Source organism: Trichechus manatus, unplaced genomic scaffold (assembly GCF_000243295.1).
Source record: "Trichechus manatus latirostris isolate Lorelei unplaced genomic scaffold, TriManLat1.0 scaffold00057, whole genome shotgun sequence".
Taxonomy (NCBI): Eukaryota; Metazoa; Chordata; class Mammalia; order Sirenia; family Trichechidae; genus Trichechus; species Trichechus manatus.
This window is the reverse complement of record NW_004443993.1, coordinates 3,941,852-3,950,671: the sequence shown is the minus strand read 5'-3', so window position 1 is coordinate 3,950,671 and position 8,820 is coordinate 3,941,852.

The window sequence follows — 8,820 nt, the reverse complement described above, 5'->3', positions numbered from 1 at the left end:
TATATATAATTACATAGAAAGATTGAACACGAAGGAATGGGAAAAAATATACCAAGAAATACTAACCAAAAGAAAGCTGGATAGCTTATTAATATCAGAAAAAACATATCAAGGCAAAAGGCATTTAAAGGGATAAAGAATATTATAATAATACATAATAAGTAGTTATTATAATAAGTAGTTATTATGTATTATTATACAGTTCTTCGATCAGGACAGCCTCTTCTCAGCCACGCCCGCAGGCAGACCTCTCTCTGGCCCTTGGCCTCTGGTCCTGTTGACCCCTCAGCCTGGCCTCTGTCCTGCTCAGGCAAGTGTTAGAAAGCTCTTTAGCTCTGCCAATAAGTGCCCAGGGACACCCCACTTCACCAGGAAGCCTTCTGCCCTAAGGCACTCAGCTCTCTTGCTGTGTGGGTTGGCACACCCAGTGTAACAGTCTTGCTCCATGGGCAGAGACGCCCACTGCACTGTCTCGCACTGATCTCCTGGTTCTTCTACTGCCGTTTCTCTGCTGCTGCTTCTCGTGCAGTCTGTGGTGTTTTAGCTCTCTTGCTCTGTCTCCTGGGTTTATGAGGTTCTCAGTGTAGGAATCCATCTCTTCTTCTTGGTGGTAGTCAGATCGCCCCGTCTGCCTCTGGGATGGCTCATTTTAAGCCTAATGGGATGGCAAAATGTTAAAAATGGCGTAGCAGGGGCTTCAGAAGGACCTCTTCTAACTTCACGAGAGAGAAAGAGAGAGAATCACCATCACCATTAGCCCAAGTCTGATTCTTATGAAACGGAGGTCAGACATACCTCCATCCTCCAAACTTTTTACCGATTCTGACACCAACCGTCCCTCCCACAGCACTCTCTACTCTTCTGGGTTCGATAATTCATTGCAGTGGCCACACAGAACTCACAGATCATACTCACAGTTATGGTGTTTATTAGGGAAGTAACAGTTTACAATTCAGGATTAGGAATGACTTTGGATACAGTTCTTCGATCAAGACAACCTCTTCTCAGCCATGCCCGCAGACAGGCCTCTCTCTGGCCCTTGGCCTCTCAGCCCTTTGGCTCGGGCTCTGCCCTGCTCAGGCAAGTGTTACAAAGCTCTTTAGCTGTGCCAATAACTGCCTGGGGACACCCCACTTTGTCAGGAAGCCTCCTACCCGAAGGCACTCAGCTCTCTTGCTCCATGGGTTGGCACACCCATTGTAACCACCATGCTACATGGGCCGGGAAGCAGATTGCGCTGTTTCATGCCAGTCTCCTGGTTCCACTGCCACCATTTCTCTGCTGCCACTTCTCGCCATCTTGCACTGTCTTCAGTGTTACAGCTTTCTCTGTCTTCTGAGTCTAGGGGTTCCCAGTGCAGGGGCCCTGGGTCCAAAGGATGCACTCTGCTCCCATCTCTTCGTCTTGGTGTTAGTGAGGTCCCCCCTTCCCACCTCTGGGATGGCTCATTTTAAGCACAGCAGGATGGCAAAACTGACCAATCCCCTCGTTAGTGTTCCATACGCCTTATTTGCATGGCCCTATCCCCACAAGGGTGCCATACACCTTATTTATATTATTAGCAAGCTGTTCAATACCCTTGTTTGTCCACAAATACCTTATTTGTATAGTCCCATCCAATCTTTTGGTAGGAGTTACAATACTATGGCTAAAAAGGTCATGTAAAAGCGATCCATCCCACTACAGGCCACTCCCTGGCTTTTCTAGACATGATTCTTTCATACTTGGAAGATAACTTTCCCCTCCCAATCATTTTACCAGTCCAAAACAGTCATTAATAACTAGTCTTTCAGTAGGGCTAAGAGTCCTCAGGGTGAGGTCACTCAGGTAGCAGCCATTCAGGTCTGCTGCAAGTATCCATCTGATCTGGTCAAGTTCTCCAAAAGTCATCTCTGCTTCACCCTTTCTGGTGCCTAATAAAATTTATCCAAGAGAAGATTATTACCTTGCTCCGAGCCTCACGAGGTATCAGCATAGCAAAACCTTTAAGGAACTTTAGGTTCAGCCACTGTACTTCAGTATATCAGTGCCTCCCCCTTAGTCCACTCTTTCACAGTTACTGCTTCTGTAACTACAGTTTTTATAATCACAATTAACCCTATTAACAATTAACATTCACAGCTGAGTCATGTAATCTTATCAGCATCTTCCCGCATCTTCTCTTTCCCAGACCCATCAGGAGAGGAATCAATTCAGTGGGGATCTTCCCTTGTTTCCCTCATTTAATGTAAGCACATTCATGAAGGCATGTAAGCCAGCCACTTCACACTTTAATCTCCCCCTCCACTCCATTTTAGATAGCTGATGTTTAAATTGCCCATCTGTATCAAAACAGTACTCTGAGGAGACAAGCATGTTCCTTGATCTGAAGAATCTTCTGTTCTGGTGGAACTTTGAGCATCTGCATCCATAAGCTAAGTCCAGTCCAGAGCAGGCCATCAAATTGCAGCAACCTACACCAGTTCATGGTGTCAAACATCTTTCTCTTCATTGAGTTGGGTTCTGCTCAGCTCATCCCTTGCCCCTGTGGGCTAAGTCAACGGGTACCAGCCATAGGCTCGGGAGTCCACACACCTCCCTACACTTCAGACCAGCCAGCTCTTTCTCTCTCTCTCTCTCATTCCTAGCCCCCATGGGCTAGGTCAGTTAGCACCACCTGTAGGCTCAGGAGTCCACACAACTCTCTGCACTTTAGACCAGCAAGCCCTTTCTTTCTCTTTCTCTAATCTCTAGCCTCCATGGTATAGGTCAACATGTGCCAACAGAATATGTCCAAACTCAGCCCATCTCTTCATTGCTGTACCTCCCTCACTTCCATTAATCTTGGGGCAAATTAATCTTGGTGGACCCAGGTGGTCACCTCAGATGAGTATACCAGGCTGTCTGCTCATCAGCACCTTTTGACTTTCAGTCCTGGAAGGGGGTTCTTCTGATGGGCACTGACTTTTTCTGCCTCAGTGCATCCAAAGGCAAACCACTTGCTCAAAATTCAAAAAGCAAAGCAGTCATTTTTTTTTCTGCAGGTCCTTCCTTCCAATGCAAATCTCCTGTTTTCTCAGCAGTTCTGGGTAGGTCTGCGTGTCTTTTCAAATATAAATTTCCTGACTGGAAAGATTCTGGATGGGATTCAGGTTTTTGACCTAAACTCCCAATACTCTATACACAGGGCTGCTGCATTGAAATGAACAGCCTGTGTTTCTTTCCCTTTTAGCATATCTAATCAAGTATTGGCTGAAGGTGGGGTTACACACCCTCTGTAATCTATAATACCCAATGTTCATATCTATCATACATTTAGATCTGTTTTACAACACCAGATAGTAGAAACATTCAATATCCATAATATATTCAAATAAACACAGAACCCTTTTTAAAACATTCTAGTTTCACTTCTCTTCTCCACCCCTTGACTATCTTCCCAATCATATGCATATGACCTTGGCCTCTGGCTGGGTGGAACCAGAAGGCCCTGGCCCCCATCAGTCATCTTGCTTAACCAGCCTGGCTTTTGCCCCAAGCCACTCCAGATGTAGCTTTTCTCTCAGCTACAGCATAACATCTCTTACTTTCCTTTCAGCCATTACAGTTAACAACCAAAATAGCCATCGAAGAATCATAAGTTTCACTTCCCACACCCTTTCATTCTTTCTCTTACAAAGTCCCATGCTTCTGTGAGTCTGAAACTGCAAGGAGTCCCACTCCTGATGCATAATAAGTAATACATAATAAGTGAGTTACTCTGTCAGCTTTTGTCTTTCCACAGCTCTTGGGAAAAGTTTTAGGTCTTAGGAAGTGGGAGATTCAGTTGTTTCTTTCATCTTCTTGATGATGCTCTACTCAAGAAAGCACCATTCCTATCCTGGCTAGACACCTGGAATTCAGTTTCCAGGAGCTCTCATATCCTACAAAGATCAGGAATCACCAAGGACTTTAGATACACAATGATGGGAATAACCCAAACAGAAGTGAGATGGGAACCCCTCTGGTCTTTGAGGAAGTCAAGTGGGCTTGAAAAGAAAGTCAAGATACTAAGAACTGTGCGACGTATTATTGGGCTTGGAAAGAGCTGACTGACATCGCAGCTGAAGTAGAGTGAGCCGGGTGGATAAAAGAGGTCTTTGGATTCTGGGCTGGGAACTGGATGCTGAATCATGCCAGGTAGAATCTTCTAGCATCTCTGAGAACACAGAGACTTCCCCCTCATCATTTTTTCTACGTTCTGTCCAATATCTCTTTCTCTTTCTTTTTTTCTTCTAAAGCACTTACTGGGTTATCTTTCCTCTTCTTGATGTCATCACTCAGGGTTGGGTTAAACTGACTCAGTCCTCCCTGGTTGGGATAATAACGATATTGGCTCTGCTGCTAGGGAAAAAAAAAAAAAAAAAAACAAAGGGATAAAGTTAGATCTTTGGGCCAGAAGTATGTCTTAGAGGCACAGATAGGTTTCCTCCTGGCCCAAAGAAGAATAGCTAGGGTGGGGAACATATTGTAGGAACCGAGGGAATATTTACAATGTCTGGACCAGTAAGAAGTCAATTCCCAAGGCTCCTTGTTAGACAAATTGTCCAATTTCAACTTGATTCCCTGAATAGTTCTGTTTCCTATGGGGGCCGGGACACAGCAGTAAGGAGCCTGTATTGACAATTTCCAGTCTTCAGGAAGCAACAAAGGGACAAGTTGTGTGTTTCTCAACTTGCTTGGTACCCTCTCCCCTAGGAACAAACTCTCCTAGTCCCCAAAACATTATCTTTCCAAGGCCAAGTCTTCTCATACAGGAAGATTCCATTCTTCTTTGAACCCAGTGTTTCTCTTCACTTAAAGGACCAAGAAGCAGTCCAAACAGCCTCCTAGATTCACCCAGGGCTCTAACACCAAAAAATAAAGCTACTTTCAATCCACTTCACTTCAATAGGACAAATGTCTGTAAAGCCACAGTGGCTTCTTTCCAGCTCTGCTAATGGAGTAAGTAGAATCTACCCTGATGGTTTCCAAATGCAGCCAGATCCTCAGTGAGTAGCGTTACAAGGGTGGTGTCACCAGAGTCTCCATTTTCGCATTTTTAGGAATTCGGTTTTGTGAGGTCATCCATAAATGATTGGGTCAGGTGTCCGGTCAAAAACACCATAGAAATTATTGATATATTAAGTGCCAGTCTTCAAAAAAACCTTCAGTTATTGAAAATTTCAAACATAGATGAAAACAGAATAGTAGGTTGAGCCATATGAGGCTGCCAATATTCTAGCAAATTTGGCCATCGAAATTGTCATATACCTCAATTTTTGTCAACTGGCAAGTTTTTAATCTGCCCCCACTTAATATAGTGAAACCATGTACTCATCACTTAGCATCACTGATTATCAACTCAGGGCCTTGTTTCATCTGTACTCAACCTAGTTCACCCTCTCCCCCAAGATTATTTCAGAGTGAGCTCCACGTATCATATAATTTTGGTACGTTTCTAAAAAAATAAAACCTCTTTTAAAAGCATACCACAGTACCATTATCTCACTGGTATGCATTCAATTGTGTCCCCCCAAAAGATATGTTGAAGTCCTAACATCCAGTACCTGTGAATGTGAATTTCTGTGGAAATAGGATCTTTGGTGATTTTTATCAGTCAATATGAGGTCCATACTGGAGTAGGATGTGTCCTAATCCAATTTGAATGCTGCCTTTATAAAAGAGATGAGATACAGGGACACAAACAGAGGAAGGATAGCCATGCGAAGATGCCTGTTCATACCAAGGAACATTTGTGGCTTCCAAAAGCTGAGAAAGATAAGAAAAGTTCTTCCCTTACAGCCTTCAGAGAAAACAGGGTCTTGTTGATGCCCTGAATTCTACTAGCCTCCAAACTGTGAGTCAATAAGTTTTTGTTCTCATATGCCACCCAGTTTGTAGTATTTTATTATGGCACCCCTAGGAAACAAATACATTCACTTTAAAATATCAGTAATAATTACACGGTATAAAATATCCAGTAATATTCAGATTTCCCTAATTGTCTCATAAATTTTTTTATAAATTATTCAAATCGTAATCCAAATAATGTCCATATATTGCAGTTGGTTGATAGATATCATAAGTTCTTCTTAATCTGTAGGTTTTTCCTCCTTGTTTACTTCCCTTGCAATTTATTCATTGAAGAAATAGTCTGGACATTTTGCTAATTGAATCCCTATGCTATTGTTTGACACGTGCCTCTTGTAATTGTAAAATGTATTTTAGATGTAGATACTTGATCAAATTGAGGGTTGTTACTCTGAGGGGAAGGATACCTCATAGGTGGTGGTGGTGAGGTTAAGAACCACCAGTTGCCTTGAGTTGACTCAGATTCCTGGTGACCATATGTGTCAAAGTAGAACTGTGCTCCATAGGATTTTCAATGGCTGATTTTTTGGAAGTAGATCTCCAGGCTTTTCTTCCAAGGTGCCTCTGGATGGACTCAAATCATCTAAATGAAGAAGCTTGATGCTATAAATCCCTATAGTATTTCAGACAGTCTCATTATCCCCTCCTCTTCTTTATCTTTGTTTTAACAGTGTGAGGGACTTTTAAATTTTGAGGTGCCGGTAAGTCTGATTGGAGGATTTCAGAACTAAAATTAAGTGCTCCATTCTGAAATTAAACTGAAAGTTTTACTTCTACACTCCTGATAACCGTTTGGCTTCTGTTAAAATTGCCGTTTGAAAAACAAAGCTCAGTCGAGCTTGTTATGTTAAGAGTGTTCCTGCGGGTGGCCTTAGAGAAAGCTTCACTGAGTTGTTAAAGTACAGTAGAGCTTATAGATAAACATGTTGTTTTAACTGCCTTAAAGAAGTTCCTCAGCAAGAGCCTAGGCATTATCTCTATTCTCTCAACTAAATGAACAGAGTTTATTTACACGTTCCTAAACTAATGATCAGAGTCCTGGTGGTGTAGTGGTTAAGAACTCAGCCGCTAACCAAAAGGTCAGCATTTCGAATCCACTGGTTGTTCCTTGGAAACCAGTTCTACCCTGTCCTATAGGGTCGATGTGAGTCTGACACTACGGCAGTGGGTTTGGTTGTTGTTGTTGTTTTGATAACTAATGATTAGTTCTGTATCCAAAGATTCCGATTAAGTTGGCCCAGCTGCAGATACATCCCTAAACTTTCATGGTGAAATTGTTTATAATTTTCATTTTAGAAATATTACCTTAGTTAAATTGTATCAAGTGTGAGAGGTTTGTGTTAGACTAGAAACTGATATAGGGAAAGTTTCACAGTTAATTGCCACCCTTGTAAATCTCATCTCCTTTCCTGCCATTGCTTTGATGTGAAGTTGTTACCTGTACTCACTCTACTTGTTAAATATCTCTTTGTTTCGCCTGTAAAGTAGAGCATACCGTTACAGCCAAACTGAAGGCATGTTCTCCCACGGTTCATTCCTTCAAAAAATTTTACTTGTTTTTAATATCAAATTGAACTGTATAGTCTGGTGATTTCACTAGGACAACAGCCAAGGTAAGCTAGTGAAAACCACCTTGTGTATGATTTTGCCAACTGAGACTGTAGCAATTTAAAAGCTGTGATTTGGGCATATGTTAAAAATTAGTGCTAAGGGGACCAGATTTCAAAGTAATTCTCTACCTGAAAATTAGGCTTTCCAGAAGAAAAATTAAAGACTTAACTGGGTGTTAAAATTTTGTTGGAAAATTTTTCCTTTTACTCTGAGAGGAGAAAATTTTAAAAAATTATAAGCCTATTGGAGCCCTGGTAGTGCAATGGTTAAGAGTTACAGCTGCTAACCAAAAGGTTGGCAGTTTGAATCCACCAGCCACTCCTAGGAAGCCCTATGAGGCAGTTCTACTCGGTTCTATAGGGTCACTATGAGTCAGAATCGACTAGAGGGCAAGGGGTTTTGGGTATATATACATGTATATATTATATAGCTTAAGGAGCCCTGGTGGTGCAACAGTTAAGCACCCAGTTGCTAACCAAAAGGTTGGCAGTTCAAGCCCACCCAGTGGCTCCATGGGAAAAAGACCTGGTGATGTGCTTCTGTAAAGATTACAGCTTAGGAAACTTCATGTGGCAGTTCTACTCTGTCACATGGGGTCGCTATGAGTCAGAGTCCACTTGACAGCACCTAACAACAAATATATAGCCAAATGCCTTTCTGTCTTTTAAAATAATTTTGGACGAGAAAAAAAATCTAGCTCCTAGATTGCAGAAATTAGAGAGAAGAAAGTATTTAAAGAAACAATGGACCAGTGCTTGTAGTAGTTATAAGAGTTGACCTCCCAATGGAATTACACACTAGGAGTCAGTTTAAGACTCCTATAGTAATCATTTCCCCCTATATCAGTAATTAGATTAAGAAGGGGCATATGATCCTATTCTTATTGATGAGATGGGAGGGTGCAATAGTTCTGAGACCAGCTAGGGACAGAAAAGGCCTTAAACAACAAGTTATGTCAGTTAAAAATTTTCTAGAAGAAGAACGGTGTTAATGTTGTCTGCTTCCTCCTAATCTTTCAGCTTTCAGCTGTCTTTCAGATCAACCAATTGAAACTAGAATCCTGGACATAAGTGGTAAGAGACCAGGTTGACCGCCAGATGGCTCCATCCCATAATAAACATTGCCTAGGAACCAAAAGGCCCATGCCAAGGAACCAGAATCACCAGCGATTCGTCCTTTGTCGCAGTCCTTCACACAGGGCACCATCTGTCGCAGTGGCGACGGTTGTCGGGGTGGTGAAGACAGTAGCCAAACACAACTCTTACAGAGAAGTGGGGCCAGGAGGGTCACTCTGAGGAGTCGACCCCGGCTTCAGTCCCAGGAGTTTATTTATAGTCA